At 38.2% G+C, this 17,715-nt stretch overlaps 2 long non-coding RNA genes across 2 annotated transcripts; both read left to right on the top strand.

The window, feature by feature from the left end:
• The first annotated feature begins 997 nt into the window (after window positions 1-997).
• Window positions 998-7,962, top strand: LOC143878860 (uncharacterized). The gene is made up of 3 exons (XR_013251094.1): window positions 998-1,791; window positions 4,600-4,641; window positions 6,968-7,962. It is a non-coding gene; the product is annotated as an uncharacterized LOC143878860 (long non-coding RNA).
• Window positions 7,963-10,441: 2,479 nt separating this feature from the next.
• LOC143886931 (uncharacterized) lies at window positions 10,442-15,264 on the top strand. The gene is made up of 3 exons (XR_013253949.1): window positions 10,442-10,850; window positions 11,428-11,485; window positions 14,680-15,264. It is a non-coding gene; the product is annotated as an uncharacterized LOC143886931 (long non-coding RNA).
• Window positions 15,265-17,715: the final 2,451 nt, after the last annotated feature.

Here is a 17,715-nt window from a genome sequence, read left to right as displayed (position 1 = left end):
AGGAATTGCATATTTAGAAGCTATGTAGATCAGAGGTTGTAGACACCCCATTTTGACCCGACTCAATTTCTCAAAGTCGAATAAAGATCCCAAAATCGAGTAAAGTTCCCGAACCCCTGGATCCAAAAACCAATTCCCTAATGTCCTAAAACCGAGCCCTAACTTTAAAAATCGAAGAACCGATCCCAAAATGTAGAAGAACCCGAAAAATCCTCATTTGCTGATTATTGTTGAAGTCTTTGGAAGCTCAAATGATCCCCAGGTTCTCTGAAGGACCCTTCATTTAATCGCCTCAAATCTCTCTCTCATGTTTCCAAAATTTGCAAAAATGACAAAGTACTCCTGAGTTTTTGGTATTGGCACTCCTCTATTCGATCCCCGGGGCCCCAATGTATATCGATACGGTCCTATTTTGATATTTTCACTAACCCAATTTGTCTTGGGATTTAAAGAATTATCAAATAGCTTTTACATTTTCCCAAAGCACTCCACAAATGAGAAAAGATAAGCAGAGAGAGTGTAATTATCAAAATATGGATGTGCCAGTTTCATTTCCCTACGAAAAGATATAAGGGAAAAGTAATTCACTCTTCCCCTTTTCTTGCTTAGACCACCCTGTAGAAAATACTCTAAAGAGGGCTGTCCAAGGAAGAAAGAGGAGGCAAATATATCATTATCTTTTGTTCACTTCCCTGCCTTTTACTTGAACCCCCCTATAGGTTAAAAGAGTAGTCATAAATGCACCATAGGGGCTGTCCATGGAATAGAATGGGCGAAATGTATCATTTCCCATATAAAAGAAGGGTGGTTTATCAAATCATGGGTGTGGTCATACCAATTATCATGCACATCTAACCAAAGGGGAAAGGATGAAATGAATGGGTGTGTGTAATTATCAAAGCTTAGGGGTGCTAATATCAGCACAATCCCCCTCACGCCATAAAAGAAACCGAACTAGGGTTTGCTAAGCTGCAACAGAGAGCCGAATAGAGAAAAAGGGAGAGGGGGCTCTCATTTTCTAAAAGATATACAGAGAGAGAGAGAGAGAGAGAGAGAGAGAGAGAGAGGGAGAGGGAGGAGGCCGAAGGCTCCATTTTCTCTGGCCAACCTACCCCTTCCATCACACCTCTGCAAATCCGACCCACCTCAACAGCCAGAGAGAGAGAGAGAGAGAGAGGGAGGGAGGAGGCCGAAGGCTCCATTTTCTCTGGCCAACCTACCCCTTCCATCACCACCTCTGCAAATCCGACCCCCCTCAACAGCCACCACCTCTTCACTCACCCCTTTTCCATTTCCATTAACCCATTTCAGTCATCTTCTCCGGCCGACCTAGCCGGAATCCGGGAAGAGACCACCAATCTCCATCATCTCTACCCCTCCCATTTTCATCACCATCAAACCCACTTCCTCCTCTATCACCCTCATTACCTCATCAGACCCTCTTCTCCAATTCCATTGAAACCAAACCCCTTTTGCTTTGGCCCTGGATCCTTAGCCATGACCCTGTTTCTCCATCCAAATCTCCATTAATTTCAGCCATCGTCTTCCCCAACATACATCTCCAAAACCCAAGATCTATTTACCAATTTCTTACAAACCTTGCCTTCAACACCTCTATCTTATTTCTGCTGAAGCCCTACCATTTCAAAGTCCCTATCCTCGTTGTGGTTAATTTGAGAAGAAACGGAAGCTTGCGGGTCACCCGGATGTTGTCGAAAAGAGAGCGCGGCCGCAAATTCCCTATCAATTCTGGCCAATCTCACGGTCAGTTCTTGTCGCAACAAAAGCTAGGTACATCAACTTCTCTCTATTACTTTTTATTACCTCCAAAATGTGATGTGCTGTTCCTTTTTCCTCATTTTGTTTGTGATCACATCTGCAAGCTTTTGATTTATTTCTCTCTCTGAGAGTTTGATTTTTAATTCGCCATTTTACTCCCATCTCTGGTTGCTCCACCGAGGATCTAAACTTTATTTATTTTTTTCTTTTTTGGTTCCTATGGGAGGCCTAATCTTAGTTTACCTTACCCATTTAGGTTGATTTTCCTATTGATTTCCAATATCAACATTGCCCAGTCATCATAATTACACTAGGCCATTATGTCTCTTTTTATGACCAGATTATTAAGGTTCTTCTTGGAACTGTTAATAATTTTGGGAAGGCCATCTCGGCAATAAGAGACCAGAGGGTTTAATGTAGTCTTGGAAGACTCAGTTCCATTCTCAGAAGGTCGGTATCTTTACCACCATGTTTTAATAATGGAGTAAATCCGCTCGTCTTCTCTCTATAAGGCAAGCTGTCAAAGGCTATTGCAATTTTGAGAAAGCTCAATAGCTGATTAGGGAAGAGAAGACTAGCTTAATTCAGGCCAGTGTAAAAACATGGTACCATGTACACATTAGTAGCTTATTTGAGTTGCACTTTTTCCTTGTACTTTTGATTTCTGCTATCTCTGCCATCCATTTACCTTCCTTGAGAAATGGTGTTTATAGGTCTAGACAGTGATCAATGGTGGTAGTATAGTATATCTTTCTGTTTTAGGTTAATCACATAGCTGTTTTGTTTATGAAAACAACCTCCTCTTGCAAGGTATCTGGATTAGCCTCATTTTGATGGGCAATTTCAGAAGAGGGTAGTGTCTGCCTTAATGAAAAGACTCCTTGGTTTGTAAAGCAATTATTGAGTTTGGGAGGGCGTTGTGATTAGGTCCTTTCCGTTCGTTTGTGGTAGAAAGGCCTATATTAGGGGATGATATAATTTCACTTGTAAGTTCCTCGGGGCTTGCATGGCTTATATGACCCACTTTATCGGAGTTTCTTGGTAAGGTTAACCTTACCAATATCTTTCGGTACCAATATCTTTCGGAATGATCACACATAGGCATTTTGATCACAAACTTATGGGACAACCCTGCTTATCGACACTCCCCTTGGACTTGATAGTTGAGTTTGCGAGTTTTTAGAATAGCGTGTCTGTCTTAGGCATATAGAAAAGTAGCAGTCCCCTTTTTTTGGTTGAATCCCCTTTCATGTCGCGTCGATTCCCTTTTTCCAAAAACAACAAAAACAATAAAAATAACAAAAACACGAAAAATACAAAAACAAAAAAAATGGGCCAAGGATGGTGATTGCAAGGTCACTCAGAGCCCTATTTTCATTCCATTTCCGATTTTTATCGCGGTTTCCGTCTTGCATCGGTTTTCCGATGTTTTATCTGGTTTTGGGACGAGCGATGACGTAGCGTGATCCCCTCCTAGGGATTGTCCTCGTGAGCCCTTAGGGGATGACGTAGCGTGGCCCCTTCGCAGGGATTGTCCTCGTTGAGCCCAATGATAGGCTATAACGATCGCGAGACTGAGATTTTTTCCATCTTTAGAGGATAAGAATCACTGGGCTTGATTATTTTAGAATCGCCCCCTGAGCCTATCGTATGTCCCCTTTTCTTTTCCCTGGCATTTCTGGTCCTTGCACACAGTCTATTTCCCAATTTCTTTTCTTTCTTGCATCTTTTGACTTATTGTGTGTTTGTTTTTAGTTTCTTGTGTGTTTACTCTCAGCTTGCTTACTTTCCAGCATGTGATTGGTTACTGTTATCTTTTGCATAGGCTCGCATGCTAGGGTGTTTATTCTACTGCTTTGGTTGTTTACTGCTTTGCACTATCTTCTGCGTAGTTAGGTGCATGTTAGTGTGTTTACTTTCTTTGATTATTTGCTGCTTAGTCTTATCTCCTACTTAGTGATGCATGCTTGTGTGCTTACTTTACTGCTCTGATTGCTTATTGCTCAGAACTATCTCTTGCCTGATTGCATGTTTATCTTTATCAGCATGTGTTTGGTTACTACTTTCCTAGCATTATACTTGTTTAGCCGTAGTTGGAGACAGGTATTAGGGTCATGCAACGTTGGGGTTGCACGCGAGTTGATCAAAATGGGACCACTTTTTTTGTAGATAAATCGTTCGTTTGGAGATGGTTGTTACCATTTTACGCCTTTTCGCCTAAAATTCCTTAAAACTAATAAAAATGGCATTAGAGACCGAGTTTCTCAGGCGAATGGGGTGCCTAACACCTTCCCCATTCGTAACCAGGCTCGAACCCTTCACTTTGGAAACGTCGACATGCCTTCATTCAGTACAGAGTTTATGGGTTCTAGGCCTTAATCCTAGATGGCGACTCTTATCTTTATTCCCATCGGATTCCTTGGATCTGTATGGGGGACATTAATTTAGGTACGACTTGATTTCGGGTCATTTGATCCCAAATCCAGTGGTATCGCACGCCATTATTCTTAGATTGCGAGAGCAGCAACATTTAAAGAGCCGCACGGAGCCCTCCAACTCTTGTGGAGATCGAGAGGCCGCGGGGTTTCATCTCGCCGTTTCCTTCGAGGGTCCCACAGAGGGTTGGGATCATCCTATAGAAATGATTTTGGGGGCACAATGTATTTACATTGTGGCACATCAAATAGACGGTTTAGATCATCCAATGGTGTATGATGTACAATACTTTTTGGAAAATACCGGACTATGTGGGCTCACACCATATAAAATCTCTAAAATACCATCTCCCTTCTTATAACCACATTTTTTTATTGGTTGCAGGCTAACTAGCTATAAGGATCAGGTGATATAGGAAAAAAAAAGGTATGTGCATACTTTACTTCATTTCTTTTTCCTCTTTGAATGTTAATGCCTTGTCACATTTGGGAATTGAAACAGCCAATGAAGGATAACAAGCAGGGTATATAAAAAAAATCAGCTCCATACAAAAAAAAATTAAAACATATGTACAAGTATGAGAGAGAGCTGAATCTATGTTGCAGATCTATGCTATGATCAAAACCAAAACAAAATGCACGCCCTTCCAATAGGCATGATTATGGCTGTAACTTCAATTTATACATAAATAGACTGACAATTTATTCCAAGACAATAAAGACATCGCTTACACCTCCTTGTTCCCATATTATAGCCACTTAAACACCAAATTAAATGGAATAAAGATACTTTTTCTTTCTTGTTTTTTGGAGTTGAATTTTTGTGATCTAATTCACCCTATGTTGCATGGATTCGGATTCGCGTGTCGGGATCCGACACGGATTCGAGGTCTTGGATTCGGCAAGCCCCAAAAAGTAGGATTCGGATTCAGTATTTTTTAAATAAAATAAAATTTTCAAAATTAAAAATTTAAATATGAATATGTGTGTGTGTGTGTGCATATATATATATATATATATATATATATATATATATATATATATATATATATAGAGAGAGAGAGAGAGAGAGAGAGAGAGAGAGAGAGAGAGAGAGAGAGAGAGAGAAAACGGTTCCTACACATATGTGTAGATAAGTTATCTACACACTAGCTTAAAATACAGTGGGGGCCACATTGTTTGGGTGATCCAAGCCATCCATTTTAAAGGCCCTCACATAGATAGGGTGTCCACAAAAAATCAGATCCATAGGATCATCCTAACCATTCGAACTGTGGAGGCAAAAAATGGACTAATTTGTAAAGGTTTAAAGACATCCATTTTACCTCCACAAATCGTAGGGTTGGGATGATCCTATGGATCTGATTTTTTGTAGACACCCTATCTATGAGAGGGCCTTTAAAATGGATGGCTTGGATCACCCAAACAATGTGGGCCCCCACTGTATTTTAAGCTAGTGTGTAGAGAACTCTCTACACATATGTGTAGGAACCGTTTTCTCATATATATATATATATATTCATGAAAAATTTGAGGGTAGAGGGTTGTTGCGAGTTTTGTATTAAGAGAGTCAAAAGAGGAAGGGGTTGTGCTCTGGAGTTTTTATTGAAAGAGTGCGCGTTGTGCTTTCGTATAAAAAAAAAGTTAAGAAAACACATTTAAAGGGAAAATATACATGATTCGCATTTTAAAAGAGAAAACAATGAATCGGATTCTCCCGAAAAACAGGATTCTTATGGAAAAGAGACAACGATGAATCGGCCCCGGAAAAAAACAGGATTCGTGCGGGACACGGCTACGATAAGAATCCGGATGTGTCTCACGAGAATCCATGTCCAATTTGCATGTGGAGACGTGTCGACACGGATTCGGCATAGTGGGGTAAAGAATCCATGCAACATAGAATTTACCATCCTTCACTACACTCAACTGTCTATCCAAAACAAATATTGTAGAGGCATGTGAAGTTCATAAGTGCCTTAAAAATGATGAAACATCTTCTATAATCATAGTTGATTTTGATGAATAATGGTATAAACAAGCTGCAAGCAACAAAATTCATAAGCATCTCCGAGTTCAGATGAGTAAGATATGACTGTTTTAGTAAACAGTATTTTTAATTCCAGATTCTAAAATTTATATTTTAGTTTTTGATTTTCTAATTATAATAGTTTTAATTTGTTTGTTAATTAGAACTGATTTATTTCATTAATTAGAACCGATCTTTCTTATTTAGTATGTACTTAATAGAATCATTAAATCTTTGGTTCACTTTGCCTAGATATAGGAAATAAAGTAATAATCAGATTAAAGTTAGTTTCGATCTTTGTTTTGTTTAAGGATTAAATTTATAGTAAGTTGTTGGCTCCGAGGTAAATCCACGGAAATCCTGAGACCCATGCCAGGCAATAACTTATTATACTTTTATTTCTAAATAATATAAAAATAGAAAGTCTACATTCTCTTCCCTGAGTTCGACCCGTAACTACACGCGATCCGTGCACTTGCGGTTACTTTTTAAATCACAATAAAAGAATATAAGATCTTTTGGAATGATACCATTGTCAATTGTGTTGTTTGTTTAAGTGCTAAACAGCCCACACCGGCTCGGTTAACAATTCAAATACCTGTATTTGTTTCCAGTTTTGTATATTAACAATATACGAAATTTTTAATACCACATTTAGCATGGATTTTTATTGATAGTTTGGTCAACAACATCCTTATCTAAATGTTTTTATTATTTTCTGCAGGTATGGCTGCCAATTGTGGAGCTTGCAAGGTTCTTAAAAGGAAGCACTGCGAGGGTTGTAGTCTTTATTTGTTTTTTCAACATTTAAAAGAAATGATTTTTGGTCGATCCATGAAATTTATGGATTGGCCAGCATAAATAAGCAGATGGATTATGTAGTTGGGACAAATCCTCAACAAACTCAACAGTTTTTTGATAACTTGAAACAACAAGCTCAACAAAGAATGGATGATCCAATAAGGGGCAGCTGTGGGAGGATTCTGGAATTGGAAGAAGAGAATCGGGGTTTGAGACAACAAATTCATGACTTGCAAAGACAAGTTCTGAGGTTGACTGACAAAGAACTTATGGGAAATCGTCAGCCTGAAGTGGTAGGTACTGAGGAGTTAACTGAGTACGCACAAACTTATCAGCAATTAATCCGTCAGCCTGAAGTGGTAGGTGCTGAGGAGTTAAATGAGGGCACGCAAACTTTTCAGCATCTAATCCATCAGAATGATCTAGGGCAACAAGATGCGGAAGATGATTTTGGAGATATCTTGAATCTGTTAGGACCTGCTGATTTTGGAGATATCGGGCATCTGTTAGGACCTGGTGTTATGGATGGGAGTATACCGCCATAATTCTTAGACTCGAAACAGTACAACAACCGATTGAGGATTGGTGGCAGCATTTGGAATTGATTTTGGCGTTGAATATAGTTGACCTTTTCTCTCTCTATTGACTCATTCTTTTGATTCCTTACACAGTAAAAGATTTTGGGGTGGTCGTTGTAATTCAAATAATGAGACACCTAAACTGAAAATGGATACTAAACCAGAGTATTAGAAATTTCCTTGTAGCCTCACAACTCTTTTCATACTACAGCTTCTTGCATTCTTTTCCATCATAGTTGTGCTTCCAAGCATTTTTGCTTTGCTACAATTTTGAGTTTTGTAGAAATATCTGTGACTTCTATGTTGGTTACTAAATGGTTCAAATCTGTCTTTTGCATCAGCCTCATCATTTTTTTTTGCAATGCCATGATAATTTGCTTAACTAACATTTGTTCTTACTGTTATGTATGCGATTTCTTACTATGGTCCTTCATGGTCCTTTTTTTTAATGGTGAGAAGAACTTTATTAAAATAAAGATAGGAGGTCGCGACTGAGGAGGTCTAAACAGAAGGAGAACAAAAAGTCAGAAAAACAAACAAAAACAATAAAGGCCAGGGAATGAATACAAACAAAAAACAATAAAGGCCCAGGGGGATCAAAGATCTGTCGAGTTTCTCTACCCGCCCAAGCTAATATATCCGCGTCATCTTAGCACGTGATGAAAACGAACACGAGAGTTTGCAAATTGCTCATGGATCTCATCTACCATAGTATCAAATTAACATAGAATCAAAGATCTCTAGAGTTTCTCTGCCCATCCCTGCCTAAGCTAATCTATCTGCGTCATCGTCGGCCGATCTTAGTTTTGACATTATCTTGATATGCCCACTGGCTTATCGGCTCAGATGAGCAGAGATGTCCGGTGATGGAAATTTTTAACATATTGGATTTGGTTCCCTGCAATAGTAATGCAGTATGTCAATTTTCTATCCTTCTATCTTCCAGTAAATTGGAGACTTAATTGAATGCAGCTTTGCTAATGGAGCTTTCTTGCATGGGTGATCTAGTTATTACACATTTATCTTCTCTTGCAGAAGGTTGATGTTGCTCTGGACCTTCTTCATTTGCTTCTTTGAAAGATGTCTCCATGATGAAATGTTCTCATTGACAGAGTGTGGACTCACGAACCGTTGACCACACGAACCTCATGAAGTGTTGCTCACAATGTGAAACATGAAAACTTCATGAAGAGAAACTCGAGGAAGGATCTTAAAACAAAGAGTCAATGGATAGAGGGATAGGCGGCTTAGCGTTTGTGTACTGAAAGAGGGAGTCCTCTCCCTCCCCCCAAAATGCACAAGAAAGCCCGAACATCATCTTTATGTTCCTTCCTCAAGTTGCTCGTCTTAAAGTTTTCATAGTTCACATTGATATGTAGCTTTTCGTTAAAATTGTCAGCATTATACCTCAAATCTAGAATCAAATAAAAGATTGAGAATCTTAATCGATTTGATCTAGATAGACTACAACTGGAGGCCAAACCCCACAAAAATCTTGTAGAAAATTATTGTAGAGATCTTCAAAAAATGTTTTAACCAATAGGTGTTTTATTCCCTTAAAAATGTTTTTTTAAAATGTCTCTTCCCTTAAAAATGTTCAGTTCGGTGTATGTTGATGTCAAGGATGATATTCCATACAGTTAGACGTTGATAATGGCAACATAAGCATTTAACAGGCATCGAACAACACACACTGTAGATGTAGTTGGAGAATCTAAATAGAACCACATGTTATTCCTTAATGTTGTGTAGAAGCAAAAAAAACCCAGAAAGAGTGACATATCGTTCTGGATCGAGTCGAGGATTTGACATTTTTTCCTTGAGGCAAAGATTGTCCCCCTCTAGATCAATATCTTGGTGAAAGGGCTTTCTGGAAAGATGTCTCCTTGATGAAATGTTCTCATTGACAGAGTGTGGACTCACGAACCGTTGACCACACGAACCTCATGAAGTGTTGCTCACAATGTGAAACATGAAAACTTCATGAAGAGCAACTCGAGGAAGGCCGAAATTTCGGTTTCGGCTCAGTCCGAAACTGAAACCAATATTTAAAACCATGGTTATAAGTTATAACAACCTTTAGATGCTCTAACTTTCATGATCCATCATATCCTCAACGTCAATTTGAGGTTGTACCATAGTTACCAGGGTGGGAAACGGATTCGGGAAACGAAACGTGAAATGGAAACGGGAAACGGGAAACGCATGAAAAAAACAGGGGAAACGAGAAATGAGAAACAATAGAAAATCGTACGAGAAACATCTTAGGAAATGATGTGTTTTTTGTTTTTTCTAAAATGATTTTTGTAAGTTCCACGCATGTTTTCTAGATGTTTCATATGCGTTTTATACGAGTGTTGCATACATTTGTCACGCGTTTACACATGTTTTACATATGCTTTCCATATTTTCCCCATGTGTTTCAGAAACATTTCTCCAATTTTGTATCATATTTTGGAAACGTTTCCGAAACGTGTTTCCCTCATTTTAGGGGAAACGAGCCGCGATAAACGCGTTTTAGGGGAAACAGGTTTCCCACCCGCCCAAGGAGTTTCCGGCAACTATGGGTTGTATTACATCAAAACAACTTGAGAAAAACCCTCTACAAATGCTAAAGGGTTAAATTGGGAAAAGAAAATGGAAACATAGAGAGTGCCATGGATAGGGCCCACATGAGAAGCACATGTGCATGCAATTCACATGTGGATGCCAAGCCAAGCTCACACCCCAGGCCGGGTCTGCTCAGTGAAACCATTGCAAAAAAAAAAAACACCTGATGTTCCTCTCTCTCTCTTCTTAAAGTCTCTACCATATGGCAAACCAATTTTACTTATAAGGTATGCTGGATTTTCTCCTAACACAATTTTAGACTAAAGTTGCACTCCCAAATCAAAGGAACCTTAGTTTCCCTCATCATTTTTTGAAATGCAATAAAGCTTGTAAAAGCAATGCATATTTCACCAGCATGTATTAATGAAGGCGTGCTTTCCATTTGTCTGTTTCATCCATACACTGGTTTTTAGGACACTAAAATGACACATTTGCCCATTTACGAGCTACTAGGAGTTCTCTTCTTTTAGAAGTAGGGAAGGTTTGGTCTCAGTCTTTTCGGTTGGCTAATATAATTTTGATTCTCACAGTGTTCCTCATCTAAAGCCTGTAGTCCAGTTGCTTTCAAACATGGAAAGTTGCCAGCTTCACTCTGCTTCTCAAGCTCGTTCCCAAGAGGTAGCACTTTGATCGATATCTAATCTACTGTACTGCAGAATTGTTGTTTCCTTGTCACAATTCTTTTCATGCCCACTGTTTTATGTTTTAGAAGTCTTAAAATCCTTTCAAGTTTTTGAAATTTTTGAAAATACCCTATACGTTGTGAAATTCTCTAAGATCACCCTCTACAAATTAACTTTCTACAATTCTAGCTGCTCTCCACTAAGTTTAGGCGTTTCAAATCTATTCTGGTTCCAACTTGTTTTGTTTTCAATTTCTAGTTTTCCCATCTTTCTCATGTGTTTGGAAGAGATTTCAAGGACAATTAATTTCTACTTCGCTATCTTTTCTGAAAAGCCAAAGTTCAGTTTGCTCATCAGGTGGGTTCTTAGGAAATTTATACGATAAGTGTAATCTATACCATAAGTGTGTTGGAAATATAAGGGTCATATGGCAAGTTTAGTTATTTATTTCATTTTTTGCAGTGTAGTGATGCGTGATTTGTTTGAATGTGCTCTCTCTCTCTCTCTCTCTCTCTCTCTCTCTCTCTCTCTCTCTCTCTCCCCTAAATTGTTATTGTTATTTTTACCTTTAGGAAGCTGTGGAAACAAGCGAAAATGAACATTTGGAAACACCACGCTGAAGCGGGATTGGTAAATATCATTGCTTCGCCTGGATTTGTACAATTCAAAAACTCATTTACATTCTCCTGTATCTATCTGGTTGCTAATGAAAATAATAATTACAGAAGTCCTTTCAACTTGGATACACCCTCGTGTTTTCCCCCTTTCTTTCCAATCCGTTTTGTACTATTGTTGATTCTCCTTTTCAAAACTCAGCTTTAAAACAGTAAAGGTAAATCTGTTACCCTCTTTCATTTTTATTGAGAGGCACCCTCAATGGCCGTAGCATATAAACAATCTAGACATTGCTTCGTAATCATCAGTGTCCCTTCCCAGACCGAACAAATCAAGACTTGTGTTTCTATGCTGAGATTACGTGTGAGATGTGATCTCAACATCTTTGGATTGCTGATGATTTACAGATTAGGAGAAGTTTTATTGTTTTCACTGAAGTTGGGTATTTTTCTTTTCTCTGTTTAGGTAGCAGTTCATTTTGTTGATATGACAATGATGGGCTGCAATAAATATCCGATTGCGAACATGTTCTGAAATTTCTCTATTTCTAACAATATAGATGATATTTGTGGTTTGAGATGGATATTTTCTGACCTAATGAAAGCTTCCCTGAATCTTCAGAGAAGCTGAGGTTCACTTACAGGAATTTAGTGTATATGCAGGTTTTCAAAGTTCAATCTTTTTAGGTTTTATCTTGATGTAGATGATTGAGTCTTGCATTCGAGGTGAAATCGTAGGGTTTCAGATGCTTTGTAGTTTCAGAGAGCTTTGATGGTCTGTGGATTTGGAGTTTTTGTTTTGAAGAAGTTTTGGAGCGGGTTCTGTTAGTATCATGCTCCAGGACATCAGAGTCCTCTCTATTTTTTTTAATTCTTTGACCCTTTTTTTTGGCCCATTTTATGCCTCCATTTTAGTCTAAAGTAGGGGCTTCTACTTTTGCCACTGCAGATGTGGCTTTGATCACCATCTTCATTGCTGGGCCTTTTGGATGAATGGTCCAAATCATGCAAATGTCATGTGGGTGAACAAGCATAAGCAACTTTACGCACCATTATCATTCTCCACCGTTTTATGAAACCTGGTGCAGTAGAATAAGGATTACTCAAGTAGGTATATATATATATATATATATATATATATATATATATATATATATATATATCGGAAAAGTGTTCCTACTCGACCGATTAGATAAGCTTATCTACTCGGTCGGGTTAAAAACAGTGGGGGCCCACACTGTTTGGGTGATCCAAACCATTCATTTGAAAGGCCCTTACCTACATAGGGTGCCCACAGAAAATCAGATCCATAGGATCATCATAACCGATTCAAATGTGGAGGAAAATATGAGGAAAAATGGATAGACACAATTTGTCCACAAAACTACCCATTTTCCCTCCATTGTTGGATGGGTTAGGATGATCCTATGAGGCTGATTTTTTGTGGATACCCTATCTAGGTAAGGACCTTTCAAATGAATGGTTTGGATCACCCAAAAAATGTGGGCCCCCATTGTTTTTAGCCGACCGAGTAGATAAGCTTATCTACTCGACCGAGTACGCTCACTTTTCCCTATATATATATATATATATATATATATATATATATATATATATATATATATATATATATATATATATATATATATATATATAATTATTTTATTTTATTTTAAATTTTTGAATGGCACCCAAGTTGGTATTTTGCCCCCAATCTCTCCATTGTTCACATGGGTATCTTTATTTTGATTGAAAGAAATCACCTGTTAGGATCCACCAATGGTGGGGCTTCACAGAAAAGTCTTCCCAGTAGGATGTTCCTAACCATTTTAGTGGCTTACCAATGGATAGTTAGACATAAATAGCTAATGGTTCCCATCCAACTGAACAAAATTTCATTAATCCGATGCTTAAGTTCAGTGTAATCTTTGTACATTTGGCCATCTGTGGTAGGGTCTCATCCTTCTCCTCGAAGCCATTTTAGGAGCTTGTGTCTGTTTAGTTTGAGGATCTACTCTATCTGGACCGTGATCCTTACTGTGAATTGGGCCATGATATGAAGCCTGATTGTTGGGATTTTGAATGGATGATTGAAACTGAAATGGTCTGTAGATGGTTGCATTAGGATCATCTGATTAGTGATTAATTTGATTTTTGAACCACCATCCACCAGGGCCTTCCATTCCATATATGGATGGTTTGAATCCTTTAGGGGTATAAGTTGTGATGTGAGCTGAATCCTTCTCCGTTTTGTTGCAACTGTCTAGTGAATCAGTTTGGGAGCTCTGGATTGCTTTCCCTTGTTGGGAAAGTTGTATCAAGGGGCTAGGACAATGTGTAGAAAAACTAGGGGTGCAACTTGGGTTGGGTACTGGGCAGCCCGACCCAACCCGTAGCCCGACTTAATGTGGTTCTTTCATGGTCATTCCCCATGTTTGAGAATTAATTTTGAGTTTAAAATAGATTGTTGAATTCAGAATTAAGGCCCTGTTTGATTTGGTTTTGAGTGGAAAACTGATTATTAGATTAGAATTAAATGCCAAATGTTTCCCCAGTGAGATTTATATGAAAATGATTTTTTTGGAGTTCTTGAACACCATTTTATATGCCAAATGCTCCACCATTCCTGCCTCTCATCACGTGTGTTGTAAAACACTAAAATAGTGGAGCCTGTCTCAGCAGGTCAACCCACCCGACCCAACCCGACTTAGGAAATCAGGTTCGGGTTCGGGTCGGGTTAACCAAACCGGGTTAAGAAATAAGAAGATTTTATCAGTTGAATGTGGACAACTGGTCAATTGTTATTTAACCGTCAACTGTCTCAACTGGTTGGATGGATTTCTCCACCAGGCAATACAATGTTGGATCAGAGCACATCTGGCAAAAGGTATCCCGCAAAACAATGGATACAAAAATCTAATACAAAGACTCCTCCAAATGTCACACTCCGCTTTACTAAGCCGAAAGACTTAGACACTCACACCACCGCATTGAGGGACTATTTGCAAGGGTAAGACAGATCTAAGTTGATGATGCTTGCATGCAGTCACCACTGAATGATATTTCTTTGGGAATTTAACCTTTATATAGGGATATTATTGTCATTTTAAGAGCCTTTTTTCAAGTGTTTTCCTATAATTCAAGACCTGAATCCAACAATTCTGCAAATTTTATCAGAAAACATCCACTTTTATATCGTTTCTTTTTTAGGGCGTGTTTGGCTCGCAGGAGAGGTCTCTCCCTCGCCCAAGATAGGGACTTCCTAGGAAAGCCTTTTCCTTTCCATTCATTTTTTAGAAAGGCTTTGTAATTATTTGTCTGAATGAATACCAGAAGAGGGAACTCTTTCTTAGAAGATTATTATTTCCGTTAGGGATGCATGTCACGTGGGAAAGAAAAATGGGCACTTCATTTAAATAATATACCATGACCAATGACACATACATCAAAGCCTTTTCCTTTGGTCCACAAGTCTCACTCTTTCTTGGCATGTTACAAGAACACTTGGCATGCCGTGCGGCATAATGCATGTGACAACACTAAAATCCAAACCTATCTTCCTTCTAATCTGTCTCAACCATTGTTAGCAAAACGTGATTCAAATTGGAATCAAATATTGGTATCAAATGTGTATTATGTATAGACGGTGTGGTATAGAATTGAACAAAATATGATTCAGATTGCACCGTGTAAGGAATAATTAAGTGCAACTGCAGCTATAGACATGTTTAGAATAACTTGTTAAGATTAAACAATGATACATTGAACATCAGCAAAATCCTCTTGCTTCTTGCATTAAGAATCTGGGCTCGTCTTGGGCCTCCATTAATGCAGACAAGACCTCACTTGGCATTGAACTGATCACACCATAAGGCCAGCACCTCACTCAAGGGAAAAGGCCCGAGGCAACCAAATAGAAGCCCAACCATACAACACAATCTCAACAAATTATCAAGTCAACAAAGCAACTCAAGCACAGGTATTACATTATCCCCGTGGTTTTAAATTTCCATCAAAACCAACATGAAACAACCAAAATGTTTCCGTTTCCATCTCCACCGAAATAGAAACCGAAACAACGAAAATAAATAAACCAAAATCGTAAGTGTACTAGCAGTATACTATATCAATATGTATTACGTAATTATATTTATATGATTTCCAAGCGAAATGTGATGCATGTATTATGCATAAATATTTATATGAATTACACATGGAATTTGGTATGTAGTAAATTATCATACATGTGCGCAACAGTACATGTCACTAGGTGTTCGATGTTTTAAACCATTACGCATCGTTATCTTGTTTATGTGATGGTTTCTAAGTGTGTATTTGTGCTTATTCTAGTATTTCCCTAAGTTTCATCTTTAAATTCTATCATTTGGATATGTTTCCATTATTTTACAAAATTTCCAACCGAAACCGAAACATTTCTGCTTCCGTGACGACTGAAACCGAAATTTAATACCAAATTCGGTCAGGTTTCGCTCAATGGGATGATTTTACCTGATGCCCTATATTTTTGGCAAATACCACATTTTATGGCTCTTGCGTACTTGTGCCGCAATGATTATGCTGTTGAGGGGGGGATGGGGTAAGCTTCTGCATTCTAGACGTTCAATTTAATAGATGACTGCCGGGACTAATGAATATGATTTGTTCTCACATTGTTTCAATGGTTGCTATATCCAGATTTAGGATGTTCTCTCCTGCTGATCCCTCTGGTCAGAGAACTGCCTTAGTGGCTTTGCGGAACTTTCTTTATCTGATTCCCTTGGGATTTTTAGCATATGATTGTGAGTTCTAATGTTTCAAAAAGCATGTTCTTTCTTTGAATTTCATTTTCGGGAGATGATATCTGCACTCTTTGTTTTTAAAAGGGGCACTCATCTCTTCTTTTTTTTGCCAGCATATTTTTCCAATTTCACTTTTTTTTTGTTTTCTTTGTTACATAACAGAGTCTTTGACCCTCTATAGGAACAATGTATTCTGTCTATTTTTTCTTTCAAAATGTTAAAATTTAAAAAAAAATAAAAATTGAAGAAGGAAGTTTGGAGAATGAGCTAACTTCAAGGGAAGAGAGGAGAAATAGGAAATAAAGGAAAGGAAATTCGTAGGGTTTTCAGAGTGCGTAGGGAGCCAATCGTGTGTACTTGGTGCATCTCAAAAAAAATATAAGATCTATAGACTGCTTCAGAACTGATCTATCAAGATGAACTTCTTAACTATAGTAAAAACAGTCATCATATACCACGTAGACGGGACATAGTCAGCAAAATGTGATTCGGCAGAAAAAGGGAAGGGAAAAATTCGAGTTTTATACGGTATTTGTTCAAGAAAACGGAAACATAAATAAATGCCTTTAAACTTTTGTCATTAACAAAATATAGCGAGCGTAAAGCTGGAAAATTGGCCAAAAAATGTGTTTAATACGTCTAAAATGTGTTTTAAACGTGTTTAGAACGTTTTCCTCAAAAAGAAAAAAATGGAGTTTTTTCTTTTCTTTCACTGTAAAAGTTTTAAACGGACAACCTCAAAAAAAAAAAAAAGAGAGAAAAGAAAAAAACAGAGAACGATTTTTAAAACGGAGTTTTGCTAACTAAGAGACGGGAGAGAATGTTAATGTATAAAAGATTAAATAACGCTTTCTCTAACCGGTCAAGCTTATTAAAAAGTGCACATGAAATGGTCAGCCCAAAAAAGAAGGGCCACATGTGCCATGTGCAGGCCAAAGCCACACGTGAGGGGAAGTGTTAAAGTATAAAAGATTAAATAACACCTTCTACAACAACTTAAGCTTTTAGAGCAACTGGTTGTTTCTCAGTCGTTTCAACGGAGAGGAAAAAGTGCTTTTTTTTTGCTTGGGATTGTTTAAGGATTCCTTGCAATTGGCATCCAAACAAAGCCTAATAAGTGCTCCTTGCTGGCCGAGGGTCGTGAGGGCCTCGGCGGGCTTTAGCCTTTGGACTTGGCAGTCAGATTGGCTGGTTCAGGCAGACTTATGCCGTGTTCGTTTTAGATTTTAGTAACCAATTATCAGGCCCAATCCAAATTATTGGACCCAAAATTGAAACTAATTTTGAGTCCAATAATTGGTCTGGGGCTCACAATTATTTGTTGCCAGTCTCAAACGAACAGCTCCTTAAAGGGCTAACATTTTATGTTAAATTGAATATAACTCTAAATAAAAATTGAAGTGACGTGGTTTCAAGTGTAATAAAACAGTGTAAAAATAAGTAATTC

Source organism: Tasmannia lanceolata, unplaced genomic scaffold (assembly GCF_043159265.1).
Source record: "Tasmannia lanceolata isolate RefF3 unplaced genomic scaffold, GAP_Taslan_0.1 ptg000002l, whole genome shotgun sequence".
Taxonomy (NCBI): Eukaryota; Viridiplantae; Streptophyta; class Magnoliopsida; order Canellales; family Winteraceae; genus Tasmannia; species Tasmannia lanceolata.
The sequence above is the reverse complement of the archived record's forward strand: the minus strand, read 5'-3'. Positions and strand labels throughout refer to the sequence as shown.